The sequence below is a fragment of the Columba livia genome, chromosome 15 (assembly GCF_036013475.1).
Source record: "Columba livia isolate bColLiv1 breed racing homer chromosome 15, bColLiv1.pat.W.v2, whole genome shotgun sequence".
Lineage (NCBI taxonomy): Eukaryota > Metazoa > Chordata > Aves > Columbiformes > Columbidae > Columba > Columba livia.
Window position 1 is genome coordinate 2,555,735 of NC_088616.1, and position 19,948 is coordinate 2,575,682.

Consider the following 19,948-nt stretch of genomic DNA (forward strand, 5'->3'; position numbering starts at 1 on the left):
TCCTGCAGCAGAGCTCCTCATGGTCAACACTGCAGAGCATCACCCCCAACAACAGCTTCATTTGAGTGTTGGGTTCCCTGCAGCTTTGGGACTTCCCAAGCCCATGGGTTTGCCACAGCTGAGCTGGAGCCGTCCCCTGGCACGCCCAGAGCTCTGCCCAGCAAACATCCACCTGCCGAAAACCTGCACACATCCCCATTTGCAACGAGACGCAACCCGCAATCCATCAGGTATCTTATAAATAAATCCCACCACGCTCAACTACATAATTTCCTTATGAATGGCCAAGTTACGCGTGTGCTAAATCTTCCACACAAATGATCAAATCCCCAACAGCAACAGCACTTTCTGGCCCAGGCTGCCGAACCGCCACAGGACCGGGAGAGCTGGGAAGGGGCTCCTGCAGAGACCTGGCTGTGTTTTCACTTAAGCTCCACATCAAGAGTTTAAAAATAAGAGTAAAAACACCAACAGTTCTATGTCTGTGTCAGTTTTGAAAGGCTGGGCTATACAGAATACCCAGCTATTCGACTGGATCAAAAAACAAAAATGAGAACAGTATGTCAGTCGTCAGTTGATGTCTAGAATAGAAAGGCAACGATCTCTGTTTACTCCATGTTCGTGCATTTTCGCAGGCAAAGGAACAGGCAGCAGGCCTTGAGAAAGGTTACCATGAGCCTGATCTGGCAGTTACTGATAAAGCTTCATCGATTTGTTATTTAAATTGTCTTTTGCTTTTTTTGTCCCCCCTTTTTAAGAAAGAAAGAAAAAAAAAGCTCTTAGTCTAGACTAACTTTGTGATCTAAGATGCTCTGTCCAGCTATCAAACATCACGATAAAAGCGCCAAGGAAAGTTCAAAGCGGAGCTGCCAGGACGATGCTCTGGAAGCAGTGATCAAATGTTGCCTGTTTCCTGCCTGCTAAGGAACCAAATGCTGGTCAAGGCCACAACCAAATTAGCATCTAGATAATTTGCAAATAATGAACTTAGTGTCATTTTACAGGCATTAAGTGCTTGCTCTTCAAATATCATGATTTTATTACAGCATTTATTAACAATGTTTTGTTTGCTGTACATAAACTCAAACACTAGAAGACAGTCATATCATAAGCAATTACAAACGTTAGGTAACCTTTACTACGTAGGATAAAGTACAAATAAATGCCAAAAGGCACAGGAGCAAAGAAATAATAATAAAAATTCTTTCTGGTTCCTGTGAAGTCATGGAATAATATGTACAAGAAATTACACTACACATAAACAGCAAAATGAAAACTATTTCAGGGTTATAATTCTTTTAAACCTGACTCTCCAAGCAGAGCCAGGAGCTTATCAAACCTACTTGTAGCACAACTCTTCCTGGAAGTTCCTCTTCAAGCTTGGCTTTGCTCTACTGCATACATATTATTAAACCATTACGAATGACAGCACCTGGCACTTGCTGTCTAACAGAAGCCAGCACCACAGGCTGCCCAACTGCTATTCTCATCTCCATTTGAATCTCAGAACCGCAGATTTCTCCCTCCAGTTTAGCAGCACAGAACAGTGCTGGGGAAGGAGCAGGGAGCTGAGCGTTCCCCCGAGTCCCCGCGCCCGCCTGGGTGGCACCGGGCAGCGCGGCCAGGGGACCACGGGACGCTGGCACAGAGGGGTTCGTCCTCCCAGCCTAAGGAGAGGGTCCCTCTGGGGCTCCCACCTCTTGGGCAAGGGCTCCCCGGGGGGGAAACCCCCACTTTTCACAGCAAGAAGCAAGCCTGGGCAGGGCGCTGCCTTTGGTTTTGTTCTGCGCTGAAAATGGACATAAGCTATGCTTTGGGGTGATGGGCAGCTGCACACCCCCCTCTCTCTCCCTTCCCCAACTCTTTTGGTTTGGAAGGTGCATGCACACCCCCACCCTCGTCCCCAACACCTCCTGCCTCTCCTGCTATGGGGCAAGTTAACAGCTCCTTTTGTTTAACCCTCTGTGGGTTAGCTAGGAGAAGGGAAGAGGCGCCAGAGAGTCGGGAAGTTTCCGGGTACCCACAGCCAAAGTGAGGGGTGCCAAGAAGTTTCTGGGTGCCCATAGCCAGAGTGGGGGAGCAGAGAAGCTTCTAGACTGCCCACCGCCAGATCTGACACGACTATAAAGTGAGGTCCACCGCCAGATCTGACATGACTATAAAACGGGGTGCGCCAAGGCTGCCTTTTGTGTGGTCCTCACGGAGCATGGGCCAAATGCTGCCGCCAGGAGCCCTTCCGGGACTGGGTGGCTGTCTAAGGTAACGTGACTGCCTCATCTCCGCGTGCGGGTGAGCGATAACTTGGATATTTCCTCACCAGATAAGCGAGTGTATTAAATAATTCCTCACCACTTGGGCAGGTGTTTTCCTCACTAGACAGGTGAGTGTATTCCGTGCTTAAATATAAGCACATGTGTTTCCTTAATAATTCCTTGCCAGGTTCAGGCAAGTGGATATCCTTAATATGATTTCTCACTAAACATGGGTGTATTTTTCCTGGAGTAAGGGACGGCTCTGGCATTGTTTTTGGGGAGCCACGTGTTTGCACACTGTGGATCTCCATTATTCTTATTTGCTGTACCCCAATAATGTCCTCAAAGTTGATATCCGAATCTGTGTTTTATGTTACCGGAGTAACTGATTGTATAAACCCCGTTTCCAATCGATTGTTTTCCCATACTTTCCCAGACAGAATAAAAGCCTGTTTTGGACCTGGCTGTCCACCTAAAACTAACATTGGGGTCCCTCCGTGACAGGGGCCGTGAATGCCAAACAGCCTGAGAGGGCACGTTACGCTCTGCGAGGTTCAGAGATCCCACACCCTCGGTACTTTCACTGCATGACAGATTTTGCTAATCCTACTCTGGCGCTGTCAGCTCTCTACACACACACAACACCCGCAGCTTAGGCAGTAACTCAGAGCCTGGCTTTAGCTTTGGAAAGCAAACGTCACATTCAGATGCTCTGATGATTACTGCACGCAGCTTCCAAATGCTCAGACTCTTCATATAACCGCAGAGGTCGCTGCGGCTGGACGCCAATAATGGCAGAGGAGCGCGGGGCTGCCTGTGCAGCTGGATGTGACGATTCACGGCCAGGGCCACCCTGTCACCATGGCTGGGACGCCACAGAACGGAGCAGAAGGGAGGGAGAGCGGCTGGTGCACATGGGCCATGCCACTCCCACAGCCAAAACAAGGTTTTCAGTCACAGAAACAACACTGAACCGCACAGCTCCCACCAGCATCAACAAGAGTCTAGACCAGCAAGTCACCATTTTGTCTGCTTTTTCCTGAAAATCAAATATAGGGAATATTTCAAGTTATTGAAGATTCTTAGCTTGTTCCTAGTTTCCTTTCCCATGGAAAAGTGTTTTCAGACAAATTCCATGGCTGCCCAACAAGCCCCCTTACAGCGACAACAAACACATGGTCATGCACTAGCCTGTGGCCTCAGCATCAATAATAACCATTGCTGTAAGTCATGACAATAAAACATTTCCATCTTTCTCTCTTAAATCTTCTTTGGCTTCAGCACTGCAATCCACCCAGTTGCGGTCATTTTCCCCACCAGAACACACGACTCAGGAGTCCGTAATACAGATGTTAGCTCCATGTCTCCAGTGGATTTACCAGCTACTAAAGAGCTTTTATTGCCAGCCTGCAGCCCAGTTAATTCCTCTTCTTGCGACACCAGTGAACTCTGACAACGATGTAAAACTCCAGGGATCGCAAAGCCACAGCCACACGTCTGTAAGACAGGGCAGTGGGAGGAGGAGGGATAATGTGAATTAGTGCACGTGTGATGTGCAGCAGCCGGGCACGCGAGCCAACCAGCAGAGCCCATCCTGCTGCTGTAAATCCAGAACAACCCATTGAGAAGTGGGTTCTCCTTGCACTCTGGTCTCCAGTACTTGAAGTAGTAGATAATTACAAAACCAAAAGAAATTCTCAGTGTGTTACATGAAAGTAGATGTAGGCACTTCAAAGCTGTCCTGGATACAAAATTACTGTAATGAGATCTGGAAAATGCTGCATGCGAAACGTGGCTGTGCACATCTATATTTCTTCAATTTTTATCTGATTGCTCTTAAGAAATTATTTGTGCATATTTATTTTCTGTGCTACGCTTCACTGCCCAAAAAGTAGAATTGTCACTTTAAACCCCTTCGCTATACAAGAGCTATTTATGCCATTGAGGTCTAGTCCCAGCATAACCGAAGGAAGAGACAATCGAAGGGGAGAGTGGGGGGGAAGCAGCATCACAAGAGCCTTTTCAGCTTTGTTTACCTGCAGCTGTTACAGAAAACAAAACAAGACTGAAACAGACCCCACATTTCAGTATCATTTCAAACCAATCCCAAAACAAAATGTATTCCAGATGTCTACCCAGAAATGCTGCACAGAGAACGCCCCACAAGTGGTACCCAGGTCAGCCCGGTACCCACAGAACATCCAGTCCGCTGCGTGGAAAACAGCTCCAGACATCAAAATATATTTTAAACTACAGCAAAATACGTTCAGCTTTAGGTAAGAAATGCAGGCGTGATGCACAACGGGACTTCAAGAGAAGGTTTCTCTGCAGTCAGCTGCATTTCAGTGGGTATGTGCCGTGTTAGCCCAGGAGGTGCTGAATGGGGGCTGCCCAATACTGAACTGAATTCCTCCTGTCCTGCTGCGCTGACACCAAGAGAAGCACAAGAGAAAGGAAACAGCTCTAAAACTCTTCAATGTCCCTCACTGCAGTACTGGAATTGCCTCAAATACAGATTGTATTTTCAACATGTGAGATATAAAGCACTTATTTATTGCTAGATATATTCATCAGAACAACTTCTAGATGTGTTTGACTTACAGAATGGCAACAGATACCCACAGTCTCAATTAGTTGCAGAATAGTTCCGCCTGTTGGCACAATTCTCTATTTGCTATCAGAACAGTTCTGCATTAGAGGCTTATTTAAGCAATCAGACCGACCTCATGCTATCAAATATTAATATTTTATGCTTTAGCCCAATTACCATTATTCTGGAATACTCAAGAATTTTCCTGTTCTGTGATGCCATTCAAGTGCAGAGCACGACAACATCCAACAGCTTTACCGGACAGCAGGGACCGGGTCATAACGAACCTTTTGGTTCTGATGGCAATTGATTATAATTAACATCACTTACATATCTCCCATTCTGCCAATTTGCCCAAAGGAGCAAGCACAAAACTAAATTTTACAACTCTCTTTCCATCAAAGGAAAGATGCCTTTTTTTTTCCTGCTTAAGTTAGAAAGCTTTGAAGGAATCTGAGTGACATGAAGTGTGTCCCTTCTTCATGAAAGAGACCGTTGCAAAGGAATCCACCGGCCTTTGATGCCAAACTTCTCACAGTTTGTTCACAGAACTAATGCAGCAAATAAGGGCTAGTGATGCGAGTTCAAAGCCACCTGCTCTTTCTGCCTCTGTGTACACGGCCGAATCGCATACAATGATTGTCTGTGCAACAAAAAACATCCCCAGATGCTACATGAGACTGCACCTGGGGATCATCAATGCAAACAATCCCCAGTTAACGCTGCAGAGTATTCCCCACCTATATCCAAAAAGGACCCACTCAGCAGATACACTTGGAAGACGCATTCTTCTAAAAAGACCTAAATTCTCTTTCTTGTGTGTTTTAACAAAGGAGACATTTCTAGCTGCTGTTTTGCTGGTCTTATCTTTGCCAAATTCAGTGTATCTGATTAGGACATAATAACAGCTCAGCAATTTGATTGCACCGGATGCTTCTGCAGGGACTGCGATACAAAGACTTCAGAGGTAAGCCCATGAATTCTACTTGTATCTTCATGTTTCTGAGTGAGAATGCAAACAGGCTGCTTCCTTTTCACTTTGACAACAGAATGCAAAACCATCGATTAAAGCCAGCACAGTCACCACAAGAAACTGCAGAATTTTCCCCAGTGGCCACATCATCCCATGGGCATTTGAGCACCTTATGAAATGGTGCCCGCCCCCCGCATCCCTGAACCCATCAGTCAGAAGAAAAGTATTTATCTGTATGCTGAAAAGCAAGTACACTGGGAATGTATCTTTACAGCATGATTTCATGAAAGACTCCATGTTTACGCCATTGCCAATTGTAATCAACTTGTCACAAAAACTGCAAGACGCTCTTTTTCTACAGGCTCCAAGATTCCTCAATTCATGGGTTTTTTTCGGGAATATTGACCGAAACTGGAAAAATCCCCAAGCAATGCCAAAACCAGGACACAAAAAGATTCAGAGTATTATTTTTAGTCATAGCCTTTTAAAAAACAGGTTCCCAATCATTTAATGATTTCTTTTTTTCCATATGATGCTCTAACATATCACGCAAGGAGCGTTTCTACTGGTTTTAGTAGTGGATATAGTGCCGGCTACGGGGGCAGATCACACACCTGAGTCCCCTCGGCACAGCTCAGGGTTACAATTTTAAATTACTGCATTGAACAGAAGAAAAAATTAAAGGTCAAACAACGGAGCACACAATTATTGAGAGAGTCCTACAGGCAATGAAGTTATTTTCTGGTACCCGACGACAAAGGCATCGTGCCAGGCGCTGGCAAGAAACGCACCACGAGTGGCTTTTGCTGTTCTAAGCAGCCACTTAATGGCAAAGCGCAGCCCCCACAACAGCGACACACCGCGAACCTGCAGCGCCCAGCCTTTGATTGAATTAAGCCAGAAATCAATTTCAGAGCAAGGAATTACAGGATAATAAATACCTTTTAATATGACAATTTTTGTTTCTTACGCAATGCTCTCTAGGGTATGACATTTTCATTCTAAAAAGAGCTGGCTCTTAAAAATTTCAATGGTAGAGAGAGCAATAACAAGCAGTCTTCTCCCTGGTCTCTTTAAAGGCACTACTGTTAAAATATACATTTTGTCTGTGAGTGATCGGCACCTGAGCTGCTCTCAGAGACAAGGGGCTGGCACAGCTGAGAGCCCGAGCGCTGTACTCAAACATAATGGGAAGACGCCTTCGAAGCATCTGTCACCCAACGTGATCCTCTCTGGACTGGTGTCCCCTCTCAGCTAAGGGAACTTTCTGAAATCCTCCTGGTGTGGCACGTGCGTTACATGCAGTTCTGGAGTTTGTTTTTGCAGCACATCTCCAAGTTTCACGCTTCAGTAGCACCCGGGACGCGCAGCCACCACTCGCAGGGAGGCTGCAAGCCACCGGCTGCTCTCACACAAGAATCTGCCCCGGTGAGAGCGCCTTCAGGAAACCGCACGGCAAAAATCAGTTCATGTGTTTGCTTCTAAGAACAAAGGGAAAACTGGTATTCTATATTTATAAATACATAAAGGGTGAGTGTCAGGAGGATGGAGCCAGGCTCTGCTCGGTGACAACCAGTGACAGGACAAGGGGCAATGGGTGCAAACTGGAACACAGGAGGTTCCACTTAAAGATGAGAAGAAACTTGTTGGGGGTGAGGGTGGCAGAGCCTGGCCCAGGCTGCCCAGGGAGGTTGTGGAGTCTCCTTCTGTGCAGACATTCCAACCCGCCTGGACACCTTCCTGTGTAACCTCATCTGGGTGTTCCTGCTCCATGGGGGGATTGCACTGGATGAGCTTTCCAGGGCCCTTCCCATCCCTGACACTCTGGGATTCTTGGAAGAAGAATTGTAATCTCTTTTTTTATTACAGCCATCAGCTTAGAAGAAATGCTGCTGACTCCAAGGGGTGGAAAAGCAATGGCGTGCCACCCAGAGACAAGGGGCAATCCTGTGTGCCATGGGCCCGGCCCGGCACCCTCAGGTGCTGGCTCTGGGACAAGCTGTGCAGGGGACACGCTGGGGACAGCACTGGCAAAAGGAAAACCCCAGCGGGGGACACAGAGGTGGCACTGCCCTCCTGCACCAGTTCCTCAGTGCTGGTACAGGCTACACAGAACCCCACTGGCCCCCAGCTGCAATACTCCATGGCCCTGGATCAGTAAAGCCTCACAGGGCTCCCGAGCCTCCCCTCACACAACTGAACAGTCACAAAGCTCCAGCTTTGGGAGGAGACGGATAACGATCTCTCTAACTCAAAGACAATAAACTCTATTGCTCCAAGGGAATGAAAAACTGGGCCAGGATTTATCTCTGGGCTAACTGCTGCCGAAGCCATTACATTTGGCTCCAGGTATTTCTGTGAAAAGAAGGATGCAAAGTGAGAAATGCAAACAGCCACAATCTCATTGATGGAGATAACTCCTGAAATCATGAGAAAAGGAGCCACAAGCAGAGTCACAGCTGCTTTGAGATGTAAGGTACAACCATCCCAGCTGCTGAAAACAGCTTTCATTTTCTTCATTCTCTCCAAACTACACACAGCTTCTCCTTGTGTGATAGTGCAGACATACACACCGGAACCCTCCAAAACCCTCACAAGGTAAGCTTAAACCCCTTAAGGATGCTCAGGTGTACCTGGTTTTGGCATTAGCCCACAGTGAGATTTAGAGATACTAAATGGGAGGTTTGTTTTCCAGACGTTTTTTCCAGTATAGTAAAGACCAAGTTTCTGGGGTTTACCCCAGACAAGTATCATTTTGCAACATAGTGCAAACAGATTTGCCACATCCTACTCCCTTGAACACAGCTGACTGAAGAGTTGTTAAGCTGCTGCACCAAATTCATACATTACGTGATTCACACTTGTTATACACCATTTAGCGTGAGAAAAGATAAATAATAGTTGTTTGTGAGCTATGTAATCTCACTTACAGAAAAAGAACAGGGAGAAGAGGAACTGCCTGACTGCACCACTTTTTGACACACTGTGCCGCACAGGTACGTACAAACAAACCAGACTGATCCCCAAAATACGGCTATTTGTTTAACACCAGCAGGGCGATCTGGCAGGTCCAATTTGAACTAAATATTTTGACATGTCTCTAAAAGAGAGAAGAACACGACGGAATTGTGCAAAAACTGTTTTGTTTACAGTCTTTTCCTTGGAACAGTATCAGCCAAAGCCGCTTGCTCAGCTCTCAAATAAACACTTTCCCTCTGTTCACCTACACACAAGCCAAAGTATATCTGTGCAGGGGCATTCAAAGAGCTCTGCTGCCGCCGAGCTGGGGGGGGAGTACCCATTCTCTCTTTAGAACATCACTTGCAACCTTACCTGTGAAATTTCCAGCAGTTGTACGGCTCATTGGAAGACATGGGCAAGGAGGGGAAACGATATGAAAAATTCATGAGGAGGCCTCCAGAATCTGGTCTCCTTTTAATACAGAGCATGGGCCTGAAATGTCAACGTTGAAAATACCAACCAAAGCAGGGCCCAGACAGGAAACCAGCGGGCAGCACAGAGAAACTCCAACGAGCTGATTCATCCCAGCGTTGTGCAGGAAACCACCAAAGCAGAGAAGCTGCTCCCCCGTCTACTCAACACGTCTCAAACGGATGCGGCGCTGCTCTGCACTGCCACCTGTCCCCAAAGAAAACTGAAGAGAACAACGCATGCTGGGAAGCTTTGCAAATTTGGGCATTCTTTACTAACCGTATTATTTAACATCCTGTTTGAATCAGCAAAACATTACAGCTGCTGATGTTCTTTTTCTCACAGCAAAGAAAACAGAGACACTCGCAGCTAAGACTATGGCCCAGTCTCCAATCGCTAACTCCTCAGTCTGGATATAAAACAACAGCTTCCACTGCTAATCTGAATCATTTTGACCACTTCACTTAGAGAGAAATATCTCCCTGGAAACCAGAGCGATGCTCTGAGCTCCAGCTGTGATATCCAGAGGCAATCCCTCCTCTCCCTACCCCAGGACACCCACCTGCCCTCAGCTCCATCCCAGCAGCCCACAACGCTTTGGGACAACAAGTACATTGCCCAGAAGAAGCTGGTTTTGGCTCTCCTCAGCTATTTCGAGGTCAGAAGTAAGCAGCTTTCTACAGAAAATGCATTCACAAGTGGATGCGGCTTTCAATAACATGAAAGAAATATCAATGAATACAAGCACACACTTAATTTCTACCTTAATTATTCATTACACAATGCGTTCATGCCATCCCTGACCCCCAAAATGCTAAGGCCCCTTGAAAGCACAGCAACCTGTGGAGTCACCTGGCGTTCCTGCAGACAGCCCAAGGAAGGAGGTGCCGGGCCAGAGGGCGAAGAAGGGCAGGGGAAGGGAAGGGAAGGGAAGGGAAGGGAAGGGAAGGGAAGGGAAGGGAAGGGAAGGGAAGGGAAGGGAAGGGAAGGGAAGGGAAGGGAAGGGAAGGGAAGGGAAGGGAAGGGAAGGGAAGGGAAGGGAAGGGAAGGGAAGGGAAGGGAAGGGAAGGGAAGGGAAGGGAAGGGAAGGGAAGGGAAGGGAAGGGAAGGGAAGGGAAGGGAAGGGAAGGGAAGGGAAGGGAAGGGAAGGGAAGGGAAGGGAAGGGAAGATGCAGCGGGCAGGGCAGAAGGAAGCGGTGGATGCGCTGGGGCTGGAGGCGGCTGGACCAGCTGGGGCCCATGATCTCCCTTTCCCTTCCTTCTCCTCCAAGTGTGAAATTCTCTTGCTCATGCTCAGAGGTGCATTCTCCCTTAGCACCTCCACTGGCACAAATGGATGTTTCCACGCTATTTTAAGTCATTGATAAAATAAGTCTTCATTATTTCTGTATATTTCTAGTTCTACATCACGCATGGATTAGTACTTTATTATGTACTCTGTGTTTCGATACCACTTTATAACATCACTGTGTATAACAATATTTGTGTGATCCTTCCTCGCCAGTTTTGACTCACAAAGGCTTGGCTGCAAAGTGAGGTCCATAAAGAAGATGTAGTAGGCTTGCTGAAACAAACGACAAAACAGTCAAAAGCTTTTGCTGACAGAAAGGCCAACAGAAGACACGGGTAGAAATACCGAGGTACATTGGAAATGTGTGTTCTGAATAAACACTCATCTTCGGTATGCAAGTACCATTGCTTTGCTGTCTCCCAAAGATCAGCGAGAATGGAAATCAATGATGCTGCCTTGTTAGAAAACACAAATCAAAGCATCAGTGACTTTGTAAAATCCCTTCTGTCACTTTGACCTTCTGGTGCCAGGCACCTCCCGAGATTCATTACCATTCATTGTAATGTCTGAAGAGGAAATCTGCAGTGCAACAGTACTTCAGAGTCACACACCAGCAGCGGGGATCGTGACAAAAGCTGGGAAGCTGAGTACAAAAAGAAAGGAGACTCCCAGGAATGGATCCTCGCACTGCCTTGAGGGCTCTATCCCTCCGCTAACAGACAGAGTCACATCTGCACCTACTGCTTCCTCAAGAGTCTGGTTCTCTTCTTGCCCAGCCAGTCCCGTTGGGAGCTACAGCTACTGCTGTTCCAGTTGCACCTTCTCCAGGGCCACCCGCACAGCTAAATATCGTAAGTATGGTGGGCAACAGCAGAACAGCCCTCTCCTTCAGACAATCTCTCGTCACAAAGAAGTGGAGGTGGGGTGGGAGGGAACTGAGCCTCCAAGCTGTTGTAGGGACTCGGAGGTTCCATTTGCAAAAAGGTCAGAGAATAAAAGCCATTCCTCTGGAACAGTGGAAAAGATGGTGTTTTGAGCCATTGCTGGTGCAAAGTTGCGATGTCAGGAGAACTTCCTTTTCCAGTCATTCTACCGTCACACAGAAATTACAGGGTCCCTACAATATTTGGATGAGTGAAGGAATTTGCAGCACCTGAGAAGTATCAGAGACAGATTAGCTACAGAACAACTCAAGGCCACAGACAGGCCCTTGCGTCTTCGATTTTGTTACATTTTGCTCTTCGATTACAACTGGCTGGTGTTCCTGTCATTTTACGGCATTAGAACCTCTTCAGAAAGTTGATCAGGACTTGATGATGAGCGGGTTGGCCACATCCCTGGCACAATTCCTGCCAACAGCTGTGGGTACACTGTGCTTGGTCTTCCATTAAAATCTCATTCTGACGAACGTCTCTCTCCAGCAGTCTGGCATCTTCCTTGGTGTCAAACTCTGAACTCTTGGCTTGGCCACAAGATTCAAACCTCATTAAAGAGGTTCTGAACACAAAAGCACAAGAATTGTCTATTTAGCCAGTTAATTAAGAGGTTAGAAAGAGATAACATCCCTACAGGAGACTCCGTCATTACTGTTCTGGGATTAGTGCTCAAGCAAGATCTTTAAAGGAACATCTTTTAAAGTATAAGGGACATTTAAAACCTCGGTCTTGCCAGTCCAGGTATTATTCTGCAAGGTCTCACCTTCTACAACATCTTGTTTAATTGGGAAGCCTAACAGAGCGTAACCGGGTCAATGATGCTTTCTCTTGAATCCATCACATCTGTCGAAATTAGACAGCATTAGTTTAGAAGAGTAAATCCTTGTCTGTCAGATTATCAGGCTCCTGAGACTAACTTGGAGTTTTGACATCCCCGCATACTTGGGTCATTGTAATTCTCACTTTGGCTAAACCACAGAACACAATGAAAAAAAATCTGGCTTTCCTCCAAGAAACTAGATATTTCTTTTACTTGTAATTATGCTGCTATAAAGCAGCTTTGGGTTCAATATTCACTATAAATATATTAATGAAGAAATTAGCTATCAACCCAGGGAAAAAAAAAAGTCAAGGAGGAAATTTGCCTTGAAAGCCCTGATCCATGTTTCCTCCCGTCAGTAAGCCACGGGCACTGTGCCCGGCTGAGCAGCCCATGATCACCTCTGTCACACCGCGGCTTCAATGGAATCTGTCATCAACGCGTTTAACACCGCAGTGCCGTTACTGTACATGTGGAGTAGATACTGACAACCAGCCGCACGATATCAAGACTGGAAGGAGACAGAGAAACCTCAACACAATCCAAATATCATGTCATCAGATAAGCATAGGGGAAAAAAGTCATCTGAAGGCAAGAGAAGAGGTGAGAGGAATCTTATCCTTGGATGGCTTTACATTTCTAAAGACATATTATGTCAGCACTCACGGCTCTTGTCTTACAGACTTAGCGGGGATAAACTCACCCATTTTGCAGCTGGACTCTAAGCGATGCTGGTTTGGTCACAACATTGTCCGGATCACAATGCTGGCAGGTGTGCGTGGCAGATAGAATACAAACCCCGGTTCAATGGAAAGAGCAAAGCACCACAGCAACAAAGAAGGGCCCAGCTGCACGCGCTCCCCCCTTTGGGAGATCATCTGGATTTTCTCAGTCGTTGCCAATTTGATTGCAGACAAAAGCTTTTTCAGCATGTTCTGTTCACTTCCAAATGACATTATTTCTATAAGAGGAAGCAGCTACTGTATGTATAAAACACCCTGGAAAGATCAGGAGATGCCTGTAGCAGATAAGGCTTCAGACTATTTAAAAACCAGACAAATGAGATCCAACGCTTGCTGAACAGAACAGATTTCCTTTGGAATTAATAATTCCAACAGCTTTCTTGACTAAAGAAAACCGTAAGTAAAACCCAGGTTTTGAACGGCATTATTTCACCGTGTGGAATATGGTGCATCAGCATGGGCCAATTAAAGTGTGATGCTACAGTTTTTCCTGTTTCTTTTTCTCCTCCTCATTTTGGCTATGGTTACTTGTATTAACTGGTCCTGTAGGTGCTGAGCAGGGAACCCGTACTGCAGCATTGCAGGGGGACCTGCTCTCCCATCACTAGGAACACACATCATTCATACAGCTGACATTCTGAATTACCTGGGAAAAAACAAAGCTTGGCTTTTCTAGGCAAAAGTAGGAACAAACCAGCTAAATTCCTCCTTCCCTTTTATTGTTACTGCAGGAAGAAGCACATCCTTAAAATCATCCGCTTCTCACTAGTGGCAAATAAATATGCCGCATTTGGGGAAATCCCACTGCTCTTGCCAGCTCCTGTGCATGGCCTGATACACATTATGGATGGTAACGTGTACAGGAACAGCCCACGTGGGAGACATGAGGATATGCACTTCTTTTTTATATTTAAGTCGCAATCTCTCTGATTTGTCCAACTTGCCGGCTCTCATTGATTATTAGCCGCTAACGAAGGGTCTGAGTCAGACAGCAAAGTTCTCACTCGTACGCACAGAAACACTCAGGAACGCACAGCAGAACAACCAGTACTGCTCTGAGCAAAGCTTTGCTGGGTCTGTATATGCTCCACTCCAACTCTCCCAGGTTTCAGCAGCCTGCCACTAGAGCTGCTGTAACGAAACCCCAGGGACGCCAGCAATCATCCCAGCTGAAATTCCAGACTGACATTTTCCAAGTGCTATGAATCATTAGTCTCCATCTTTAGTGGAACTGGAGTGTAAACAGTGTGACATTGCTGTATAAACGGCATGACACGTTTATCATATTTAAAGATGGATCAGGGTAAGTCTCTGTTTACTACTGAGAGGTGACACCGAGTACAGCAACTCTGGTCGGGGGTTACTGTATTTTTCGTAAAGGGTTATGCATGTCTTGCAGACATGCAGGAAAGAGACAACTGTTTTCCCTTTCAAAGTGAAAGTAAAGGATGGGAAGACTCAGAGGAACTGAGGTATAGATGATAAACTGACTATTCCAAAGTCACACAGGAGATAAGAGAGAAATCTCTAAGTCAGTGTCTAGGATCTTGACCACAAGACATGTCTCTGCCACACTGTTTAGAGACATCAAGGTCGAATATGGTAACTCAATCTACACCTCAATCTCATCGCAGACATTTTTGGTGACTGTCCAAGACTGGCTGCAGGAAAGCCCAGAGCTTGGACTCAGCTGCTGGCTGCACTGGACCCAATGCTGCACACACATCTGCTGCTCACTGCCCCTTCAGCACTTCTGGACCACAGGTTTTCAGTTCCCTGCGGCTCTGATGAGCATGGCAGGCACTTGGAAAGCTTTTTTTATATAATTCGAGGGGCTGATTTTCACTCAGTTTCTAGTCACCTGTCTCCATCCCTGGCTCCCCAGCAGCAGCACCCTTGCCCTAGCACCCGCACCACTGCAGTTTTTGCATCACATTTTGACCCTCACAGAGAAACCAAACCAGCTTAAAAGGTTCTTTTAAAATGTTCTCTGTTTGTTCTGTGTCATTTTACAGTTGAATCAGTCGCTTCGCGCAGCTGACACGCAGCACGGAGAGCAGTGCTGGCACAGCAGAGGGGTGGCCAGCAAAGCCAGGAGGGGGAGGACACGAAGGAAGAACCAGCAGCTGGGGACAGGGCAAGGAGGCAAATAGCAGTACCAAATGCCAGCGTCACCACCAAACACTTCTTCCCATGAAACCACAGTTTCGGACAAAGACATAAAACATTCATTTAAGAGTGACATTTCACACGTCCTCTCCAACAGCTCTGTTGCCTGCAAGGCAGGACCACATCAGAGCAGCTCCCTGTGTGGGCAGTGCTGCTTTTACAAATTGCAGTTGAGGGCTACAGCTATCCCAGGGCACTGCGGCTTCGGCTCTTCTGCTGACTCATTTTGTGACACGGGTTTGCTGGCCTGCCAGCCTGTGGTTTTTGTCCTACACTCAAATTTGGCTCAGAACCTTTGTGTATTCACAGCAACAAAACATACCAGGACTGGAAGGGACCTCCTGGGTTGCCATTTCCACACGTTTCTGCCCATCTCTCCATTAGTGAGGGGGAACACAGGTCAGGTAAATTCCCACACATCACAAGGCCACGAGCATCCTGGAGCAGCGCCCTTGCACCAAGGCAGGGAGTTTCCCTGCAGACAGAGGGGGTGTGACATGTCCCTGCAATAAAACTCTGCATCTTACTACAGAAAGCGTTCAGTAACCTTGATATAAGTCACATTAACAGCCACCTCCTCCACACCACCAGTCAGCTCACAGACTCACACTGACTTATTTGGGGCAGAGAGACTTGCAGCAGCAGCAGGGAGCTGCCGGGCTGGGGTACAGGCAATCCTAACGTCACCCAGCTCCCGTCCTTGGGCTGCAAGGCAGAGGCTCACGGCACCAACATCTCCTCCGTGCTTGGGCACTTGCTAAGGGGCAGGGCTTGTGCAACAGGATGTATCCAAAAAATAAAGCCCAGAAATGCTCTTGCAGATCTGCTTTTTATCACACTGCCCACCATCACCTCAATAATGTTCATAAATATATAAAGGGTGAGTGTCAGGAGGATGGAGCCAGGCTCTTCTGGGTGACAACCAGTGACAGGACAAGGGGCAATGGGTGCAAACTGGAACACAGGAGGTTCCACTGAAATATGAGAAGAAACTTGTTCGGGGTGAGGGTGGCAGAGCCTGGCCCAGGCTGCCCAGGGAGGTTGTGGAGTCTCCTTCTGTGCAGACATTCCAACCCGCCTGGACACCTTCCTGTGTAACCCCATCTGGGTGTTCCTGCTCCATGGGGGGATTGCACTGCATGAGCTTTCCAGGGCACTTCCAACCCCTGACATTCTGGGATTCTGTGACTCTGTGATTCACAAGCTGCACCAATGTCTGCGAGCAGTGACTCAAGGAGCAGGGTACAAATGGTGAGCGTTACCAGGGTGGCCTGCATAGCACTAGCCTGATATTTTTGTTTTGGTCTTAGCGTCACTTCACAGGCTACATAAGAGTGTTTGCATAAAGAGAAAAAGGTGGGAAGGACTTGCTGTACCTGCGTACCCAGAGCCTTTGTGTAACTGCTCTGCAAAGGATCCTTTCAAGCGAATACATCAACTCCATAAAAATCTCAGCTTGTCATCACAGGCCACATAAATCATAATTCTATTATTTCTGTTGGACATCCTACCATACATCCAGGTTCACTGGTGTGAACGGCTTTGTCTTCTTTTTTCCTCCTCCAAAAGGCAGCTAGGAGAAAGTAAAAAGACTGCAGAGAATGTTTCCTGCTACACATTAAGAACAATTATTCAATGAAAGACTGAATCTTGAAATGCCAAGACTAGAAATTAGCACATTTGCACAATTTTTTTTCCCCACTACCACTGTTTGAATGAATTGTGGTTCTCAGGAAGAAATTACCGTGTTACCAATATACCAGTCTTTCCACCACTTACTACAGCTGCAATGGTATGGAAACAAACATTTAGTGCAGACTGGATTTGAGCCAGTGCAGCAGGCTCTGGCAAGCTGTGGCAACTTCCCATCATACGAACTAACGGTGCAGAAAAGGGGCAGCTGACCTGTCCGCTTTGCAAACCACACACCCCAATTTTCATATGATGAAGAGCTGCAGACACGTAAGTCCTTTGAAGAGATGGAAGGGAGCAGAGAGGAGATGGAGCTTGCAAGCAACGACGACAGCTTCTGAGGAGCAGAAATCCTACAGGATGGAGTTAGCATGACGCAACCCCCGGGGACAAGCAGCAGGGCCAGGCTGAGCCCCGCTCACCGGCTCCGTTCCTGCAGCAGCAGGGACTGTGTCACCCAGTAAAGCCAGCGACAGCGCAGCCCCAGCCAAACCTGCCGAGCGGTCCTGCTGCTCCAAACCACTAAGTTGCAATTAGTGTGCTCAGTGCTAATAGCCTCACTGGTACATGGCTTAACGAACCTGTTCTTCAGTAGCAACACCAACCCACATGGCCTCTGCCAGACCTTAATTTTGACAAATGAAGTGCTTGCGTGGCCAAATTGGAGAATTGATCCTAACTAAAAACAAACCATTGGGGGGAAATGTATTTAACCAGGATCATTTCCTCATCTAGTTTCCTGAGAAACTGCAAAGAGTGCGATGGTAGCTTAAGCCAGGACATCCACTAAGATTGAAGACGCAGTTTCATGATCAGCTCCATAAAACTACTATCTTGGTCAGTTCCCTTAAATACACAATACAGGCACTTGGTTCGGATTCTTACTTTGCATGCTATGAGCTCTTCTCACTGTCCTCAGCTGTAGCATAACCAAGAGGGAGTCCTGGCCTGAAAAATGGTATGAAGAAACAAGAACAAGAATACAAATACATTGAAACCACTTGTAATCCTCTAGCAGAACATGTTCATCCAGGCTGGAGCATAGGTGGGAAGAAACAAACCGTAGAAAGACACCTACCAAAAGGATAAAGCAGCACACACAGCAAAACCACAGAGAAGATGACCTCTGCAGAGATGTCTTTTGCAATACAAAAATTCAAGACAATACAGCAAAATTGGAGATTCCAAATGGTTAAAGAGAATAAAAATAGCACAATAGTGAATAAATGTATCAACGCATGCTTGAGCATGGCAAAGGCTTACCACTCTGTAAACAGACAGCATTTGCATATTAAGCCTGTGATAACAGTTTCAAAAGTGAAGAGGCCTGAGCTGCCAGGTGTACTTAGCCACAGGGCAACTAGGAAAGGGCTGTACTTGCATGTTTTCTTAACTTGAAAGAGATCAGCAGGACTTGAGGCATAACAGAGACATCAGTTCACGGCTACTTAGTCCTTGAGTAGCTTGATAGAGAGGTGAAGATTCCCCCTTTCGTGCTGAGGTACATATCAATTGATAGAAAAACGTTCTGGTCAAAAACCCAGCTGTGCTCAATGCCTCTGCACACCAGCTCTGGATACTTCACCACCAGAAACAGCCGCAGGCTAAGAGCCAATGGCTTTGGTAAAAACTGCTCTAATCCTTGGCTAGTAAAATAAATTGGTGTAGCTCCTTCAATGCCAAAAAGCTGAGGGCCTGCCTAAGTCTTGAGCACGGTGTATGTGTCTTCTGCCAAATGAAGAATCCCATGCTTATCCAGCAGCTGAAGGGCAGCTCATTTAAATCTAACACCTCCTGGTTTCCTGCTTTTCCACAAAGATAAAACTGTTTTCTTGTCTGCAGGAGCTTCAGGTAAGACTACAGTCATTTACAGAACCTGAACTGCAGCAAGACCTACTATTCCTTAGCCTGCAATAACAGCCAGTGGCCAGAAATAGCCCAGAACTCTCAAATGCCTCCATAAAAACCATTACCCAAAATAAATCCATACTGCGTTACGGAACACTCAAACCACAGACTGAATCTGCTGTGTATTAAATCCTGAAATCCAGTTCCAACCGCAGCTGGTACAGCCCCTGTCTTTGGTTTGTTTTAACCGGCAGTGCCGCAGCGTGCGGAGCACGGGGAGCCTGCCCGCTGCCTCGAAAACGCGTGCGGCTGCACGGATGCTGCTGCCCCAGCGCTGCTTTGACATTTTGAATGTGTCCGCTACCCAGGCCAGACACGCTGTCTCACAGGTATGAGCAGAAGGATGGTTAATGTTTTAACTTATTAACTCCAGGCAGGCTTATCTTTCAGCCTTGACACTTTATTAAAGTAGAGCTGCTCCAACACCACGTTTTCAAATCTGTGCTTGAGAGCGATACATCTCACCGATTCAGAGCAAGGGTCAACTGTCCTATTTCTTTAATAACGTCTGAAGAGCTGGCAGGAGCAGCGGCTTTGCTGTGCTGTTCAGTTGTCCTAACGACTGGACAGTTTGTTTCAAGCAGCAAACAAATTTCAGCATGAAATGCAAATGTGTAAAAAGACGTGGAATACTAATCTAACAGATCAATACAACCGGGTTGCTTAGAGATGACAAAGTGTACCAGATGATACTGAAAAAATGTTTCTGCCCCCGTGTCCCAGCTCTGAAAGCCCCACAGCTCCTCGCTGCTGTGAAATGCAGTTTCGTGACCACTTCTCTGCAGATGCTGCCATGGAAGCCTCCCAGAGGACACCCAGCAAGTACATCCCGCCTGGGAGCTGAGGACCATTTTATTCAGGTACATGGATGTGGGTTATTTGTAGTTCTAGTGCTGGAAAGGCAAAAGGAAAAAAAAAAGGAAGAAAAAAAATGTACATGTCCTTACGCAACATTTTCACAACTTTAATGGAGCCAGAGTTGTCTATATTTATAGAGTAACCAAGTGTTATAAAAAGTGACATTAAAAAAGCACATGGAGGGAGACACTAATTCAGTTTAGTGTATAAGCACAGCATTTAAAGTTAAAAAAAAAAAAAAACAAACAGAAAGAACAAACCACAACTTTCCCGGCTGACAACCTC

General features: G+C 46.6%; 1 protein-coding gene across 4 annotated transcripts in view; it reads right to left on the bottom strand.

Moving 5' to 3' along the window:
• The window catches only part of XYLT1 (xylosyltransferase 1), a 208,627-nt gene that overhangs the window by 142,768 nt on the left and 45,911 nt on the right, over positions 1 to 19,948 (bottom strand). Inside the window, exon 1 of one of the 4 annotated variants that reach the window (XM_065030706.1) lies at positions 9,149 to 10,187. The exons of the other annotated variants lie outside the window; for them this stretch is intronic. The gene's annotated coding sequence lies outside the window, so the exon portion shown is untranslated. Of the gene's footprint in view, positions 1 to 9,148; positions 10,188 to 19,948 lie in introns of those variants that run through there. 4 annotated transcript variants of the gene reach the window in all.